This window comes from Mirounga leonina, unplaced genomic scaffold (assembly GCF_011800145.1).
Source record: "Mirounga leonina isolate KUSES-001 unplaced genomic scaffold, KU_Mleo_1.0 Mir_173, whole genome shotgun sequence".
Taxonomy (NCBI): Eukaryota; Metazoa; Chordata; class Mammalia; order Carnivora; family Phocidae; genus Mirounga; species Mirounga leonina.
This window is the reverse complement of record NW_023270447.1, coordinates 22,642,872-22,663,186: the sequence shown is the minus strand read 5'-3', so window position 1 is coordinate 22,663,186 and position 20,315 is coordinate 22,642,872. Positions and strand designations below refer to the sequence as shown.

Genomic DNA, 20,315 nt, shown 5'->3' with positions numbered 1-20,315 from the left:
TGATTAGCTGATATAAAAGTTTTCTAGAATGATAATTCAAATTCCACCAAGAAATTAAAATTATCTATTTCAGGAGTCAAAATGCAAGTGTAAGAGAGCAAATAAATGTGAGAAAAAATGAATTTGGTCTTGGTACTTTTTTTTTTAAAAAGATTTATTTATTTATTTATTTGAGAGAGAGAGAATGAGAGAGAGCAAGCACATGAGAGGGGGGAGGGTCAGAGGGAGAAGCAGACTCCCTGCCGAGCAGGGAGCCCAATGCGGGACTCGATCCAGGGACTCCAGGATCATGACCTGAGCCAAAGGCAGTCGCTTAACCATCTGAGCCACCCAGGCGCCCTGGTCTTGGTACTTTTAAGTATAAATTGATATTATTGCTTTCCCCTAAAGTCTCCACTTATATACTAATATATACAACATGAATAAGTTCATATTTACTATAATTCATTGACATGGAAGATACTAGCAAAAATCAGTAACTATCTGTCAAACCACAGTTTTTCCTTATTTCAGGTCAATATAATTATATATATATATATATATCCCTTTTTACTTAAAAAGCCATTCCTACCTGTGTACTTTTTCTTTTATTATAGGAAAGAATTACTGAAGCTACTATCTATTGCCCTTGCTTTCAGATACAGAAAACTAAAAACTTTAAAATATAGTATTTTAATTATTACTCAAAATTATAGCCTAAAAGTCACAACCATAGTAATAAATGAGATAAATTAAATTAAATCAATTAAAGGGAGAATGTAGCTTGAGAAGAGCAGGTTCACATTGTAGGCCATGGCCAGACCTGCCAGAGACCATAATGATACAAACAAAATGGGACATAAAGCACCTACCCTCTTGCACAGAAATTCTTTCAGCACAGTAGAAAAACATAGTTACATGCTTTATGGAGAAAATGTAGGAAAGGGTTAAGTATAAGATACCTGGTCTTTTACCAAGCAGGGAATAAAAGTCTAAAATTCTGTTGGCAACAGAAATAATACATGACAGCCAGACATTCCCTATGTCCTTTCTACCCACCCTACTGTTCTAGAAACAAAGCCCACCAACCAGGTTACTATTCTCCCTGATGCTCCAGTACAATAGGTATGCTCAGGTAGGTCTCAGTAGTGGGCTCTCAGGTCAGACTTCCAGGTCAGACCCTACTTTAATTTCCAGATCTGCCTCAGTAGCTAATTGCTGAATTAGTAAGAATCAGACAAACAACTGAATGGTTACATTGTTATAGTCAGTACAGGCTATATAATTCAAGGGGCCTAAGGCAAAAGAGAAAATGAGAGATCCCTGTTCAAAAATTTAAAAAATTTCAAGATGGCAATGGCAAAGCATTGAATGAGACCTATTCTCTGTGCAAATGCACAGGTCTCATGCCCTTGAAGCCATTCTTGGATGTAGTCTAGAATAAACTGGTGATAGTATATATAATATGGGATCTCTGCATGGGCTTTCTCTTATGGCCACATGGCATCATTCATAGTCTAATAGTTGATCCAGTTAATCACCAAAAAAACCTACCAGGTTTGGAAAAGGAACCTCAGGGCCATCACCTCTCACAGGGAATCTAGCTACAGAAAATAAATCTAAATTGTCCTAGTAAAGGAAAAGAGGCAGCCCTAAGTGAAGGAGGACAACCGTTGTACCAACCTCAGAGAATCAAATGATTGCAGGATTCCTGAATAGAAAAAAGGCTTACACAGCAGCCACCCAACTGTCTGCTGTCCCTAGAAGCAGGCAGTGGACAGTGTCACAAGCTAAATACTGAGGGGTGGTATACATTCACAATCATAGCTGCTCAACCAGGACTGAGGGAAGTACCTTCTGATGCTCTTATTCATACTACTTGTGGTGGCTGGTGTTCCAGGTTAGAATGATCTAATAAAGCATGAATAAGTTATATTCCACTTGCCAAGATATTTTTCTCTCATTGAGAGAAACACAGTGCCAGATGAACATGTACTGTGACACCAGCATAAAGTGGGTCTAGGAAGAGCACAGCTCATAACAGTGAAGTGAGCCAGGCCTACTGTAGGCCAAACAGAAAGGTATGTACTTAGTTTCCAAAATGATTTCTAAAGATCCACAATTCCTATTATTATCATTATTTATTATCTCCTATTACTATTATTATTATTGTTATTATTATTATCATCATCATACCACAACATGGACTTGGGTAGTCACCTCCTACATTGAATCTTGGCTGTCCCAATGACTTGCTTTAACTAACAGAATATACCAGAAATGACGAAAGCTTCCACTTGTGTGTTCTTGAGAACCCTGAGCTTCCATATACAAACTTCAGCTACGGTGATGAAGAGAGCACTAAAGAGGTTCTGAGACTATATGGAGAAAGAAAGAGGCCAAAATCTCTACTTCCCAGTCAAGCCTCAAGACGATTCAATTTGCAATCACCAGATTCTAAGCATGACCAACAAAGGAAACTCCCTTTTAAGCCCACTCAACAAAAAGACATGGAGAAAATAAAATGGTGGTTGTTTTAAGCCACTGAGTTTTCAAATGGTTCAGTCCATAGCACTACAGGAGTCAAACCTCTACATGATTCCATTTATAGTCACCAAACTTCAAGTAAGACCAGCAGAAGAGCCACCTAGCTTAGCCCAGTCAACCCAGAGAATCATGAAAATAGTAAAATGGTTGTTTCAAGCCACTAAGCTTTGGGATAGTTTGGTCCACAGTAATAGATAACTGAAACAATAATGGTATTAGAGTTCCATCAGGGAAACAGAACCACTATGAATATTACAGAGTAGGGAATTTATTAAAGGAGTTAAGCTGAGGAATTAAAAACCTGAAGAAAGGAGTTGGAGGATCCAGAAAAAAAAAAGTTACTGTCAAGCCTTCCTGAAGCACTGGAGTTGGTTTTTGCTGTTAGATGTTGGGAGCTCAGCAAGACCAAGAACTGGAGTAGGACTGTGAATGAGGCTCATATAGAAAACCGCTGCCTCGGCATAGCTACCACATCTGTGGGTTTGTTGCTGAGCGTCTTGTGGTGGTCCTGGCATCATTATAGTCAGCAAGGCCAGCATTCAGGAAGAAGAGTTGGAGGATGCCAGCCCATCTCTTTCTTACTGCCTCTTATTGCCTCACCTTCAGACATGTATGGCTGCTGCTTTACTTCTGCCTTCTAAATTTCAAGTGAATGTCTCTTTTGACCAACTCTCACCCAAAATCATGCGGTCTCTGGGAAATGTAGTCTAGTTTCTCCAAATTGCCTCAGAAAGGCCACATCAAATATGGAAGAATGCAACAGTGACAATTGTGGAACAGCAAGGAATTTCCTTATATGGAGGTGTGTGGAACCTCCCCCAGACTAAAAATAAATAATTTACAAATAATAAATATACACATAACTACGAAATAATCATAGATATGACTAAATTAAATGAATTAAATTTTAAAATAAATAATCTCAAAAGACAGCAAGCAGAAGGCTATGAGCTCCTGTGACCTGGTGGTCACTCCACATTGGTGGCATTGAATACAGGACACGGAAGCACAGAGGTAGTCATTAAGCATAACAACACAAATTACAAATGACCTACATATAAGGGCAATTGTGGTAAAGAAAGAATGAGTTGTAAGTAAACAGGGAAAGTATGTATACATAATCCTTTCAAGAATCTTGACTGTGAAATAAAGCATAGAGAAGGAGTAGAAATTAGAAGAGGTAATGTGTGGCTAAGAGAGGTTTGATTTGTGGAACAAGGAAGGGCTATATTTTATTATAAGTACTATAGAAATATTTGATATTTTAAGCTTCGTATATGTAAATTGATAAAAAAAATTTTTAATTTTAAATCTTTGGAGACAGACTTTGGTATAGAATTGAACTATGGTTAAGCCTTAGTTTTCTTTTCTGTAAAAATCAGATACTAGTACCCACCTCCAGTGCTGTGTGAATCCCATTAGAAAATCGGAGGTGATTTGCCCCATTCCTGCACATAGTTAGTGCCCAATTTATGGCAGCTTTATGTTAAGAAGGTTTGTATTGCTGTATCCCAAACTCAGGGATCCTAGAGCTGAGAGCCACTGTCCAACAGTCAGTTTATGAGGTCCTACTATTTGCCATCATTCTGCAGTAGGTGCTGTGGAAAAGTGGTGAATGAAAAAGACACTCAGTCCTCATGGAGGTTACAGTTTAGCAGGAAAGCCCAATATTAGAAAAATCACAAAATATAAATAATTACATGTTTTCAAAGTGGCCTGAAGCACCATTAAGTTACTGAATGAGATTCATCAAGTCCATCACAAATAAAATCCTCACCCATTCACACATCTGATCCTCCATTCATACTCAGATTTCCCAGGAGCACTCTTGTTTCTGCCCTCAGTATGGGACCTTTCCTATTGAAACAGGATAAAATTTAGTACTCACCCAGATTCCATTTTCCTGAAATCAATCATGAAGGCCCAAATCTGAGAACAAAAAGTGTTCCCAGATTCCAAGAATGAGATAATCTAGGCATCCCACATTTCAAGCTTAGAATATTGCCAGCCACATTCTCCTTACAGTAAGAGAGAGGTCCTGGGTCAGCTGAACACTGCTATTACTACTCACCAATCCCACTACCCTAACCATTCCCCAGTATAAGAAGAGAACTAGGAGAAAAGGGGGGTTGGTCTGTTAGTGGTAAATCTCAGGAAGCCACATAAATTAAGAGATGGTAATTCTCTCATACCAATATTGCTGAACCACTAGATGAGCAGAGTTCTAGATACTGCTAAGATTAAAGGAATGGGCAAGAAAAAGAAGGTAGAAAAGAGAGGTCTGCCAATGGAATCTCCTGCATGCATTAAGGATATCATGCATGTTTGATACATTAAAGAATGTAGTTTCTTACTGACTAAGGGGAACTATAGAAGATGACTGGGTTTAATTTACTTGGGATCTCCCATGCCAAGAAATTCTGTAGAGAGAAGAACCTTACACAACCCACCTAAGAACCTGGTAGAGACCAGGTTTTGAGCGCCCACCACTCTGAGTCACATCTGAAACCACACAACACCAGGAGAGCTCAAGTCACTGGCCTCTCCTATTCCTCCTCCTCAAGACTCACATAGAATGTTCCTAGGAAAAGGGAGAAGGAGCTAATTGAGACTGAGGCCATATACCCCCTTCTCCCACTATTTCAAGTCACTAAAGACAAGTCTGAGTTAGAGGAAGAGAAAGAAAAAAGCTGCAGCTCAAATAAAAGATACAAGTCTTAATACGAACAGGATTTGGGTATTAACCATAAAACTAGAACTGTTTGAATCACCAAAATTGACAATACTAATGGAATTGGGCTACGATGTCAGTAAGAGAATTTGCTACCCAAAGAGATAAGGGACCTCAGTAGAAGACAGCTCATTATTGCTACTGGAAAACATCATTTTTTCATGTTTATATCCCAATGAGTTAATCCTGCTCAATAAACGGATTTTGCAATAATTGATCACATTCAACAATATCGCTGAACAAATTTATGGTAACAAACCAACTGATATACAGACCCATTCCCTAGACATTAAACTCCTACTATCTTTCCACTTCATTCCCTCTTGTAAAAAGCACTTGTGTTTACCTCCCCATCCATTCTTCCTTCTGCAGGTAAAAGTCCAGTCATTCTCCATGCTGGACTTCTTGGCAAGTCTTTGTCTTCATCTCCAGTCAGCCCTTAACTTCTGGTGCCCAGCATGGCTTCTTCTTTTGGACTGGTACCATGTCCTTCAGTTTCTGTCTTCTGTTTCCATAGAATCCTAAACCTTATCTAGGACCACCACATACACAACTCTAAAGGGATCCATCCGAATCAGACCTTACATGAATGGCACTGCTGGAGTTTCACAAAGCACAGTCTCTATATCCTCATGTAGTAGTCCTACCTTTAAAGTGGACATATGAAAAAATAAGTATTCTTTGTAAATAACTTTATATTGCTACAAGAACCAGGAAGTTGTCTTAAAGCCTTAGCACCCATAATAACATTTTAATAAAACACCTGTTCAAATAATATTTGTTACAAGTTAATTATTTCACTTATGATCCCAGGACCCTGCTTTCTTTAATAATTTATGTGATGACCAGCACATTAGTTCCTGATGGTTTTGACCCCATGAGGAATATAAGCAAAGTACCTCACATTGTGTGTCCTGCTATTTGTTGTCACATGGTTGTCAAGAAATGAGGGAGTGTCTTTTACATAAAATTGTTTTAGAGGTATGTGAGAAACTGAAAAGTAGGAGTTTGATGATATGAACCTAGAGCCATCACTTATTCCATAATTTGAAGCTCTGGCTAAGCTTGGAACTAATGACTATGAAAATCTTTTGCTTTTCTCTAAATAGGCACGATGTCTCAAATGTATTTAGAAACTTAATCAGCCAGCTTCCTTCACAGAGGAAATCATTGCTTTCCAGATTCCAGAGAGTCTAATGTCAGGGAAGAGTACTATTGAGAAAAGTCCTTTTGAGCTTCCTGTTCCACCGCCACCCTCTGTGCCATCACCATGAACATCACAAACACACACACACACACATAAACACACATACACACATAATTTTGAGCCAATCTGGAGAATGTGGGTAGTTTAGAGAATTATTTGGATATAAATTTATGTATTTTGGTCAGGAAACAAAATAATTCTATAAAGCTGAGTTTATTTTCTTCACCTATACCTCCTTCTAAATTTCTTATCTCAATGAGAGAAAAATATCTTACCGCCCAGTCATTCAAATCAGAGACCAGGAGACCATTCCCTGATCCTCCAATTTCCTCACACTTTATATCCAATTAGTCAACAAGTCTTATCAGTGACATCTCCTTAACCTTAATCTCTCCCAGCATCACCTTCAGTGAGGCAGCTTCAGTTCAGCACCCATCATCATCTCCTGGATAAAGATGCTCCCTACCTGATCTCTCTGTCTTTAGTCTACCCACTCAGCACATCTACCACACTGCCCCCAAAGTAACCAGAGAAAGACTATACTAGCTCCTGAACTGCTTTCACAATAAAGTTTAAATACCATGAAAGCAGAGACTTACCTGTTTATACATCACTTTTGCCAAGCACCTAGCACAAAGGTACCACAATATTTGTCAAGTTAATGAATATTAGGTCCCAATCATTTGGCCGTTGACTCTACTTCCCTATCTCTTATTGTACCATACCCATTGGTCTCACAGCTTCAATCAGGTGAAGACTATTAGTTTTCCCAAAAGTCCACACTGTTTTACATTTCTGGGTCTTTGTCAAGGCCATCATGGTCCCCTTATCCTTCTCCACTTCTAACCCCACCATCGAAAGTCTCCTGGCCACATGCTCCTTTTTTTTTAAATTTAATTTAATTTATTTATTTGACAGAGAGAGAGAGAACAAGCAGTGGGAGCAGCGGGCAGAGGGAGAGGGAGAAGCAGGCTCCCCACTGAACAGGGAGCCAGATGCAGGGCTCAATCCCAGGATCCTGGGATATGACCCGAGCCAAAGGCAGATGCTTAACTGACTGAGCCACCCAAGGCACCCCCACATGCTCCTCTTTTAAAATTCCAGTCCTACTGGATATTTGCCCCAAAGATACAAATGTAGTGATCCGAAGGGGCACATGCACCCCAATGTTTATAGCAGCAATGTCCACAATAGCCAAACTATGGAAAGAGCCTAGATGTCCATCAACAGATGAACGGATAAAGAAGACGTGGCATATATATACAATGGAATATTATGCAGCCATCAAAAAAATGAAATCTTGCCATTTGCAAAGATGTGGATGGAACTAGAAGGTATTATGCTAAGTGAAGTAAGTCAATCAGAGAAAGACAAATATCATATGATCTCACTGATATGTGGAATTGAGAAACAAGACAGAGGATCATAGGGGAAGGGAGGGAAAAATGAAACAAGATGAAACCAGAGAGGGAGAAAAACCATAAGAGACTCTTAATCTCAGTTGCTGGAGTGGAGGGGGGTGGGAGGGATGGGGTGGCTGGGTGATGGACATTGCAGAGGGTATGTGCTATGGTGAGTGATGCGAATTATGTAAGACTGATGGATCACAGACCTGTACCCCTGAAACAAATAATACATTATATGTTAATAAAATAAATAAATACATAAATAAATAAATAAAATTTCAGTCCTACTGCCTCTCCTGGCTGCCTTCCCAACTCTCAAGGAGAATGGACCACTCCTTTTGTGTCATACTCTCCACTCTTCATATAGTATTCTAACCCCCAAATGCATTTACTTGATTACGTATCTGACAGAAGCACTCCTTTAGCCCCCTCAACTATACTGTGAGCTCTCTGGAGAACAGAACTGTATCCTGGGGAGAAGGAATAAAAGAGGAGAGAGGGAAGGGTAAAGTGCTGAATATGCAAACGAACATACAAATAGAGAAACTTTCCCATTCCCTTTTTTTACCCTTCATATCCAACCTGTCACCAAGTCCTGTCAATTCTGAATATCTCAAAAAGCCAGCCACCTGTCTCTATCCCTTAGTTCATTCCCTCAGCATCTGTCACCTGGATTCCTATATAACCCTTTTCCATTTTGTCCTAGCCAAAAGCATCCAGTCATGTTGGTAGTAAGGAAAACAGGGACAAAATACAGTCCAAACTCAGCTCCCAAGATCAAGGTTGAGGGAGCACTATTTGATCATTTGTCTGCCAAGAGCACATTTTTCTAATTCATATAAGTTGTTTTCTAATTCACACAAGACATATGTGCTAGCAATGTGGCCCTGTTTCCAACCATTCTTCACCCTACAATCAGAGTCTTTAGTCTAAAGTACAAATATGATCCTGTCACTCTCCTTTGCACTTTATGATGTTCAAGCCCCATGATATGACTGAATGCTTTCCATGTTCCACCTCCAGATTACCACTCCCATCTCAGGTCTCACACCTTTTCACACTGTATATACTGGGTTCCATCTACCCTTTATATATTGCAGGATCTATCAACCCCAGGCTGTGAAGTGCTTTTCATTCTCCTGGAAAGTCCCCTCTCCACCACCTCTCCACTTCCACATCCTGCAGTCACAAGGATAACTCATGCCCATGCTTTGAGTCTTAGACTTGGTGTCACTCCCCTGGAAGTAGTCCCTAACTTCTCCAATCCCCCTTCTGATTGGGTTCAGTTCTCTCATATCGCCTCATCCTCACCCTCGGCATAACACTTAACCCCTGTGTTTTAATTGACAATTTATTTGTCCCTATTTCCCTCCAGAAGGTGAGCTTCTTGAGGGCAGGAGACAATCTCTTATCACCATTATATCCCCAATGACTATCACCATGCTCGATAAATAAAAGCACAGAGGCGCCTGGGCAGCCCAGTCGGTTAAGCATTGAATTCTTGATATTGGCACAGGTCATGATCTCAGGGTTATGAGATTGAGCCCTGCATCGGGCTCTGTGCTGAGCATGCAGCCTGCTTAGGATTCTCTCTCTCCCTCTCCCTCTGCCCCTCCTCAACTCCCCCCATGCATGCTTGCTCTCTCTTTCTCTAAAAAAAATAAAAAATAAAAAAATGAAAGCACAGAATTTGTCTTCTCCAGACTACCAGTTGTAATAAATCCATCCCAGAGCTAACAAAAAGACCACTAAAGGAAACCAGTAGCAACCTTATTGTATGGGCTTAAGCCATAGGAAGACAATATTATACCCTTAGACAGGAATGTTGAGTCACCCAACTAACGAGGAAAAACTATCTTGAACTATATCCTTATTGTTACTGCAATAAAAAATCTTGATTTAACATTTCCTCTTAAGTAATCTTCCAACTAGCCTTCAGCCTCTATTTAGGTTGATTCAAATTTTATATGAATTTACTTCTGCCTAATCCTCCAATACTAATCCCTTCTGTAACCATGTTTATGTTCAGGGCTTTACTTTAGTCCTTTACATCTATTTTAAAGATATCAAGGCCAGACTCATTCAAAAGCAACTAAAAACTTATTTCACACTTGAGAAATGCAGTCCCTCCCTACTCTGCAGTCAGCTTGTCACTCTTCCTGTACTTCTACATAAATAGCAATAACTGCTCCACCCAACTGCCTGAATTCAAATCCAGAAGTCATTTCTGTTCTTTGAAAATCCTGATTTTTCATTGCTGACTCCTTCTTTTCACATCTCTGTTTAAATATCTCTATACCTAGGCCTTCTCTGTCAACCTAATCTTAAGCAACAACTTTGTCACCATCATCTTTCATTACAAAATTCTCTGTATAGCTTTTAACACTAGTTGATATATTTTAATGTTCAGTGGAACATTAGAATGTTTATTGTTTATCTTCCCCAACGGAATATAAGTTCCATAAGAACAGTGACCTGTTGGTTTTGCTCACATCATGAACTATAACTGGACCTGGCTCATAATAAATCCTCAGTAATTAACTATTGAATGAGACAAGGGAAGAATGAACTGGTTATTTTATGTATCTTCTCTTGTATGAGGACATAAAATCAGGTCAAGGAGCATTGTTTTAAATATTTATGTTATATAATATCCTATCTATAACTTTTCCCATTCCTTCCCATTCCCAAGAAGAAAACTTTGGCTTCTGTCATTTGAAGGAGAAAAATAATATGATCATCTCAACAGATAGAGAAAGCATTTGATAAAATTCAACATCCATTCATTATAAAAACTCTTGACGAAGTGTGTATAGAGGAAACATACCTCAACATAATAAAGGTTTCATAGACAAACCCACAACTAACAATATACTCAACAGTGAAAAGCTGAAAGATCTTCCTCTAAGATCAGGAACAAAACAAAGATTAACACTCTCCAATTTTATTCAACATAGTACTGGAAGTCCTAGCCATAGCAGGGAAGAAAAAGAAATAAAAGGCATTCAAATTGGCAAGGAAGAAGTAACCTGTCACTAGTTGCAGATGATATGATTTTATATGTAGAAAACCCTAAAGACTCTACCAAAAAAAAAAAGACTCCACCAAAGAGCGGTTCTATTAGTACTAATAAACAAATTCAGTAACGTTGCAGAATACAAAATTAATATACAGAAATCTGTTGTGTTTCTAAACATTAATAATGAACTAGTAGAGGGGTGTCTGCATGGCTCAGTTGATTAAGTATCTGCTTTTAGCTCAGGTCATGATCTCAGGGTCTTGGGATGGAGCCCCACATCAGTCTCCCCACTCAGCGGGGAGTCTGCTTCTCCCTCTCCCTCTGCCCCTCCCCCTGCTTGTGCTCTCTCACTCTCTCTGTCAACTAAATAAACAAAATCTTTTTATTTTTATTTATTTTTTTTAAAGATTTATTTATTTATTTATTTGAGACAGAGAGAATGAGAGACAGAGAGCATGAGAGGGAGGAGGGTCAGAGGGAGAAGCAGACTCCCCGCCGAGCAGGGAGCCTGATGTGGGACTTGATCCCAGGACTTCAGGATCATGACCTGAGCCGAAGGCAGTCACTTAACCAACTGAGCCACCCAGGCGCCCAACAAAATCTTTTTTAAAAAAACTAGCAGAAAGATAAGAAAACAATTCCATTTACAACTGCATCAAAAAATAACTAAGAATAAATTTAACCAAGAAAGTGAAAGAGCTGTACTCTGTAAACTATAAGACATTAATAAAAGAAATTGAAGACAACACAAATAAATGGGAAGATATACCCTGCTCATGGATTGGGAGAATCAATAGTGTCAAAATGTCCATAATATCCAAAATGATGTACAGATTCAATGTCATCCCTATTAAAATTCCAACAGTATTTTTCACAGAATTAGAACAAATAATCCTAAAATTTGCATGAAACCACAAAAGACTGATTGGCCAAAGCAATCTTGAAAAAGAAGAATGAAGTTGGAGGTATCACAATCCCAGATTTCAAACTATACTACAAAGCTATAGTAATCAAAATAGTATGGCACAAAAAAAATAGACACATGGATCAATAGAACAGAATAAAGAGCCCAGAAATAAACCCATGTTTATATGGCCAATCAATCTCTGACAAAAGAGGCAAGAATATACAATGGGAAGAAGACAGTCTCTTCAATAATAGTGTTGGGGAAACTGGACAGCTACATGCAGAAGAATGAGACTAGACCACTCTCTTACACCATACATTAAAAATAAACTCAAAATGGATTAAAGATTTAAATGTGAGAGCTGAAGTCATAAAAATTCTAGAAGAACACACAGGCAGTAATCTCTTTGGTATTGGCCTTAGCAACATTTTTCTAGCCATGTTTCCTCAGGCAAAGGAATCAAAGGCAAAAATAAACTATTGGGACAACACTAGAATAAAAAGTTTTTGCACAGCAAGGAGACCATCAACAACACAAAAAGGAAACTGAATGAATGGGAGAAGATAAATGCAAATGACATATCCAATAAGAGGTTCACATCCAAAATATACAAAGAATATATACAACTGAACATCAAAAAGACAATCTTATTAAAAAAAAAAATGAGTAGAAGACCCAATAGACATTTTTTCAAAGAAGACATACAGATGACCAACAGAAATACAAAAATGCTCAACAGCATTAATCATCAGGGAAGCGCAAATCAAAACCACAATGAGATGTCATCTTACACTTGTCAGAATGGCTAGAATAAAAGACAAGAAGTAACAAGTGGATGGTGAGGATGTCAAGAATGGGGAACTTTAATGCACTGTTGGTGGGAATGTAAATTAGCGAAATCACTGTGGAAAATAGTATAGAGATTCCAAGAAAAATAAAAATAGAAATTCCATATGATCCAGTAATTCCACTTCTGTATACTTACCCAAAAAAACCCCAAAAACTCTAATTCAAAAAGATATATGCATTCCTATGTTTATTGTGGCATTATTTACAATAGCCAAGATATAGAAGCAACCTAAATGTCCATTGATAAATGAATGGATAAAGAAGATGTGATACACACACATACATATGCACACACATACAATGAAATATTATTCAGTCATTAAAAATAATGAAATTTTGCCATTTGCAACAACATGGATGGACCTACAAGGTATTATACTAAATGAAATAAGTCAGAATAAGACAAATACCATATGATTTCAGTAATTGTGGAAACTAAAAACAAAACAAATGAACAAACAAACGAAAACTGGAAAAGATTCAGAAATATAGGGAAAAAACTGGTGGTTCCCAGAGGGAGGATAGGTAGAGGAATGAGCAAAATAGGTAATGAGGATCAAGAAGTACAAACTTTCAGTTATAAAATAAATAATTCACAGAGATGAAAATTACAGCATAGGGAATATAGTTAATAATACTGTAATAACTTTTTATGGTGATAGTAACTACATTTATGGTAACTAGTAAGAATTCAGTGATGTTTATAATGCATATGTTAAAACTTCCAGTTATAAAATAAATAATTCACAGAGATGAAAATTACAGCATAGGGAATATAGTTAATAATATTGTAATAACCTTTTATGGTGATAGTAACTACATTTATGGTAACTAGTAAGAATTCAGTAATGCTTATAATGCATATAAATGTTAAATTACTGTTTTACTCCCAAAACTAATGTAATATTGCATGTCAACTATATTTCAATAAAAACTTTAGTACATACATTTGTAAATATGTAAGTACATATATATATAACTTTTGGAATTAGTAGACACAGAATATAGACTAAGAATGTTTAAAGTATTTTTTTAAGTTTAAAGAAATAAAAGGGAGACTTAAAATACATGAACAAAAGGAAGCAGATTTTTTTTAAAGATTTTATTTATTTATTTGAGAGGGGGGGAGAGAGAAAGAGAGAGCATGAGCAGGGGGGAGAGGGAGAGGGAGAAGCAGACTCCCCACTGAGCAGGGAGCCCAATGTGGGGCTCCATCCCAGGACCCCAGGATCATGACCTGAGCTGAAGGCAGATGCTTAACCGACTGAGCCACCCAGTGGCCCAGAAGCAGTTTTTTTTAAGTACCAAAGAGTAAGCCTATAAATAATTTTTTAATTGTAATAAAATTTTAAAACTTCAATGAACAGATTTAAACAGTTTTAAACAATACACAAAAGTTTTGGCCTGGAAGTTGATTAGAAGAAAATATCCAGGTGAGCAGCTCAGAGAGACAAAAGAATGGGGATTTTGAGAGGTTAACAGACATAGAAGATAGAGTGAGGAGTGCTAAAACACATTTAGGCCTCTCCAGAAGGGGAATAGAGGGAGAAGAAGCAGAAACAAGATGAAAAAAAATAATGAATGTTAAATGTATAGAACTGATTAAAGAACCAATCCAAATATTGAAGAACCCAACTCCAAAAATCCCAGGCAAGATAATAAAAAAAAAGTCTAATCCTAATCACATTACAGTGAAAGTGGCAGAACAACAGACAATAGAATGCTCTCAAAAATAACAATTAGACTGACAGATGACTTCTCAACAGCAACAATGGAAGCCAGAAGTAAGTTGAACATTTGTTTTCATTAAGCAGAGAGAATTGTCAAGCTGGAATTCTATACACAGGAAGCATATTTTTAAGAATGAGTAAAAAGTAAGGATATTTCAGAGAAATAAGAATTAAGAGAAAGGTCATTACTAAGACTATGCCTAGGGGTAAGGAAATAACCCTAGTTAGAAGATCTGAGAGATAAAAATAAAGAGCAAAGTTAGCCAAGAATGTGAGTAAATATAAACAAACACTAATTATTTGTAAACAAAAATAAAGCCTTGTGGTTTTAATATGTGGAATTAAGATATATAAAAATGAAAATATAAATTGAAATTCAAGTTTTCTAAGGTCCTGTTTAACTGGAACAAAAGATTATTTTATTAACTTTAGAATTTAAGACAAACTTGCATGTTAAAATTTCTAGAACAAATAGAAATAGAGCATATAACTTCCAAACTATTAGAGGAGAAAAAATGGCAAGGGAACTGTCTGATGGTCTTGAGCCCAGCCAGTTAGCTCAGCTGGTTAAGGCCCACCACAAGGAAGACTGCTTCTGCATGATTTATTTGTATACAGAACAATTGACTTATACAGAGAACATTTTGTTCTATGGCTGGACACTTTCGGCCTTAAACTCAGGTAAAATATCTGTTAAGCATGGATAATTAAATTATTATTTGAGTAGATATCAGAAAATAACGTGTTCCAGCACAAATGTATCACTACTACGTCAAAAACTACTCAGACCACATGACCTCTCAACAATGAGGTCTCTTCATTGACCAAGAGCTATCCCTGACTTCTTAGACCTACTTTATGGAATAGACTTGTGGTATTGGGAACCCCACTGAATATCCTAAATAATAATACTTCCTATTTGAATCACATTTTGTATATAACTAAGAGTACTTATATGATCTCATTCAATTTCCATGGAAACTCTTAGAGGTAGATGTTAATTTATGCTATAAATGAGGAAGTAGAGGCTATACAAGTTGAAATAGTTCGTACAGAGTAAACTAATAGTATATATAGACTTCAAACACTGGTCTCCTGGCTGCCTATAAAACTTTAAAATATTCCCAACTTGCCACTTGATTAAATTTTTCCAAAAGGAGTTTAATCATAATGCTTTACAAAATATTTAATTTTCAAGATGCTTATTTTCCTATACCATAAATTGTCTTCCTAACTCATCATGCCTGTAACACTTTACTGTATGTGTTTATATGTGTTTGTGTATATATTTCACACTATCCAAATGAGTTCATTTCAGGGAAACAGCAAATAATCAATTCCTGATAAATGACTATGAAGAAATGATTCAATAGCTCAATACTGTATCCTTCCCTTGGTTTTCCTCTTCTTTCAAATTTTTTAAACTGCTCCTCATGTCATCCGTAAGTATATCCACAAATATGACAAAAAATATTGTTTCCTGGCCGTTAAGGAATGAATGATTAAAATGCCAGCCAAGTGTGGCTTCTTAGAAACTGTTTACTATTTATTAATATTTTTTGAGTATTTTAATGAACAGATAGCACTAAAATAAAATATTTATTAATTGGTAATTAAATTTTAAGTGATATTGGTTTTACTGAAATTTTAGAAATAAGTATTTTTAAACATCCACTGATTTAGATATATCACAAAGCAAATAAATAAATTGATTCTCTGCTAAATAAATATCAGTTCGTATATATTTTGAATGGCATTAGCCTTGCATAATTTTTAATATCATACACTGTTAATTTGAAAAATACTGGTTCACTGAGATATGCAAATTTTCCAAATGTTGATATATTTTGTTATACAACATCAAAAACTCACATTAATTAATACCACCAACAACTTCATCAGATAAGTCCTTATGTACTGAAAAGTGGTCAAGTTTGCAATAACACAAGGTTTCCAAAATTCTAATTTTTAAAAGCTCAAACTTTATCATTGGCAATAAATACTGTTAGTTGTCTTCCTCTATGGTGACATTTTTGAAAAAAAAAATCTGCAAAATATCTAAGTCTGAAAAACCATAGTTCATCAGTACTTTTTTTTCAAGTAAAAAGGGTTCTTGTGAAAAGGACTAGTTCTGCATGTGCCTTCTGACCAGGTGGTTTTTCTCAAGTACAAATATCATACTTTGCTATGCAGCAGAAGTGTTATTTTATCACAAAGAATATAAAAAAGATGTGTATTCAGGATTAGAGATTTTAATAAAGTTCATTTTCACTGCTTCATCAATTCCATTCTTAAGTAAAACAGACATTGTTTTATTTATTTTTATTTTTATTTTGTGGGGTCAGGGGCAGAGGAAGAGGGAGAGAGAGAATCCCAAGCAGACTCCCTACTGAGCACAGAGCCTCACGACCCCAAGATCATGACCCCAGCTGAAATCAAGAGTCAGATGCCCAACCATCTGAGCCACCCAGGTCCCCCCAGTGTTTTATGCTACAAGTGCATGGAAGTGAAGAACTCAAATGACTATAAGTATAGTTTAGTCTCACTGCTTGTATTTGTGCTAAGGTTCCAACAGTCTTATCCTCTATATGTTTTGCATCACCATTAAATGTGAACACATTAAAAAGTAGAAATAACTTCTTACTATCATCATCAAAAGAGTTTGACCATTCAGATCCTCTGAAAGGGTCTTGGAGATATTCAGGGGTCTGTAAACCACACTTGAGAACCATGGACTTAGATCAATCTGAATTTACATTGAGCTTGAGATGGGAGTGACCTTTATTTCAGCCACATGAGAGCTGAAGGTATCTGAACAAAACTGAAATTCTATTAGCAAGGAGGAAGGGGTAAATGGATATCAAGGCAACTTACAGGGTGTGCTATAGCAATGTAGGAGTTAACAAAGTTGACTTATGATAATGCTAAATACAAAATAACAATAATAATGCAGCCATCAAAAAACTGAAATCTTGCCATTTGCAACGACGTGGATGGAACTAGAGGGTATTATGCTAAGCAAAATAAGTCAATCAGAGAAAGACAAATATCATATGATCTCACTGATATGAGGAATTCTTAATCTCAGGAAACAAACTGAGGGTTGCTGGAGTGGTGGGGGGTGGGAGGGATGGGGTGGCTGGGTGATAGATATTGGGGAGGGATATGTGCTATGGTGAGCGCTGTGAATTATGTAAGACTGTTGAATCACAGACCTGTACCTCTGAAACAAATAATATATGTTTAAAAAAAAAAGATAGTAGGAAGGGAAAAATGAAGGGGGGGAAATCAAAGGGGGAGATGAACCATGAGAGACTATGGACTCTGAGAAACAAACTGAGGGTTCTAGAGGGGAGGGGGGTGTGTTAGACTGGTGATGGGTATTAAAGAGGGCACGTACTGAATGGAGCACTGGGTGTTATACGCAAAAAGGAATCATGGAACACTACATCAAAAACTAATGATGTAATGTATGGTGACTAACATAATAAAATTTTTAAAAATAACAATAATAAATTGCATAATAATCAAAGTATTCCCTAAATTGAAATAATGTTCAATATTGTAGGAAGAGCAATGAAAAAAATCAATGAAATTAATAACTAGTGTCCAGAAGCTCCGCAAATCAGAAACATCTTGAAGATAATAGGGATCATACTCAATCTTATATAGCCCTGACTAGCAGAGTGCCTGACACATTAAGTTAGTTGAATAAATGAATGAATGAGTAAATGTGGATTAAGTTTGTTGAATAAATGAATAAATGAACAGATTAATAAATTAAAACAATGAAGAAAATATCCATAAATGCTGAGCATGAATATCAGTAGCAAATAGAATGATGTTCCAAAAGTGATGATATGAAAGAAGAAGCAAAGAAAAAGAGGAGCTAAAAAAGAAAATTCTGAGGGAGTATCTACATAGAATTTAAGCTGCGAATTAACTGCATTCTTCAACTTCAAATTTGTCTAACAGTTGGTTAATTCCAGCATAATTTCTATAGGGATTAACTGTGACATCTAAGAATGTACTGGAGCATGAATGGTTATATGGGCTGAGATAGTTCATAAATCTCTGAATTAGTAACTTTAAGTTTTCATAACAGCCAAAAGAAAATTCCATTATTTAATCTAAAATTGAAACAAGATTTTAAAAAATCTATTGATTCATACAAATTAATCATAGCAATTTACATTCTCTTGAATCTTCTACTGTCAACTACTAGTGTATAATAGAAACAAAAAAACTACTTTCACAATAATTTTCAAGGTTGATACTCATTGACTTACCCTTTTGAGAAGTAGTAAAAGTCATATATACTTTAAAAACATAGATTCTGAAACTGGATGACCTGAGTTCAAATTCCAAATTTGCTCCTTCCTGAAAGTGTGATCTAGAGCTAAGTAATAAACTTCTCCATGCGTTAGTTTCCTGAAGCCTTTTCTGATTTCCCTTCATCATATTAAATCTATTCCCCAACTTTTGGCTCCCTAACACTGTATTTGTATCCCTCTTATAGAACTTTTCTACCTTGTATTTCAGTTCTTTTTTGTTCTAATCTAATTCATGCTAATGAGTCTGCAAGTTTTCTGGACATAGTGCTTGTGTTTTACTCATTTCTGTAGTCTTTAAAGAGCAGAGCACTAAACCTGGCACATAGGAGCACTCATGTATGTATTTTTTTTTCATATAAATTAAAAGGGATAATGAAAATCAAGGAATATTAATTGAGGGCCTACTATATACTAGGCACTTGTACACCTAAGTGCTTTCACACACTTTATTTCATTTAACCTCCAAACATTCCTTCCAGATAGCTATTATTGTCTGCATTTTACAGTTTAGAAAATTCAGAGTGAGAGAGGTTAAACTAACTAACTAAATAAATAAATAAATCTCTCTCCTCCAAGAAATTTACATATATAGTGGAAGGTAGGGGAGGTACACTATGTATATTAATAAAAACAAATGCAATACAGTTTATATGTAATAAGTGATTCAAATGAGTACAAGAAAGATTATTTTTAATGTGGATAATTTGAGATTTTATGGGTGAGAACACACCTAAGCTGGACTAAGAGTAAAGAATATTATCAATAAATGAAGATAGTCAAAAAACATTACAATGAGCTAAGACTTTCACTTCTGACAGTTCCTATGCTAGTCTTTTTGGGATAGGCTCAGAGACACTATTTCCCAGTTAAACGCTGGAAGACTATATTTAAAGTTTTACAAAACAAGCCAGTGAAAATATAGAATATAATTGGAAAAATTTATAACAAGCTTTGTATTCATAAAATAATATATAATGTTTAATAATAATGAATAATATTTAGTGAGTGCTCATTAGGTGCCAGGAGTCTTGTATTGAGTGCTTCCCAAAGAGCCATACACCTCTTATTAAGAATCATGTGACTGTTAGTGACCAAGGCAAGGGTCAGCTTTAGATTCATCTGACTCCAAAGCCAGCTCACAATGCTATGTGTACAACTATTTTAAGCTAAGGGACATTGGCAGATTTGTGTTCAGTCAAAAAAGAAATCTCAATTAAAGCATATTAAGTTTTCACCTGGGTGGCTCAGTCAGTTAAGCGTCTGCCTTCAGGTCAGGTCATGATCTCAGGGTCCTGGGATTGGGCTCTATGTCGGGCTCCCTGCTTATTGGAGAGTCTGCTTCTTACTCTGCCTATCTGCCCCCCCTACTCATGTTCTCTCTCTTAAATAAATAAAAATACAAAATTTTTTTTTAAATGTTTTAAAAGCATATTAAGTTTTCAAGTTATATAAGACTTACAGCATTCAATGCTATTTGAAAACTGAGATACACAAGTAGTTATCACAGAAGGTAATCAAAAAACCCATTTTCTTCTTGATCCATAGTTGACCCTGACCATTGTGCTTATATCATTCCCACCTAAAGGAAGTCTTTGACCCTAATTCA

The 20,315-nt window shown here is 36.5% G+C and overlaps 2 protein-coding genes across 2 annotated transcripts in view; one reads left to right on the top strand and one right to left on the bottom strand.

The window, feature by feature from the left end:
- Positions 1-20,315, bottom strand: part of ODF2L (outer dense fiber of sperm tails 2 like) — a 282,358-nt gene that overhangs the window by 204,279 nt on the left and 57,764 nt on the right. The window lies entirely within an intron of this gene.
- LOC118020278 (calcium-activated chloride channel regulator 4-like) overlaps positions 1-20,315 on the top strand; it is a 59,640-nt gene that overhangs the window by 23,415 nt on the left and 15,910 nt on the right.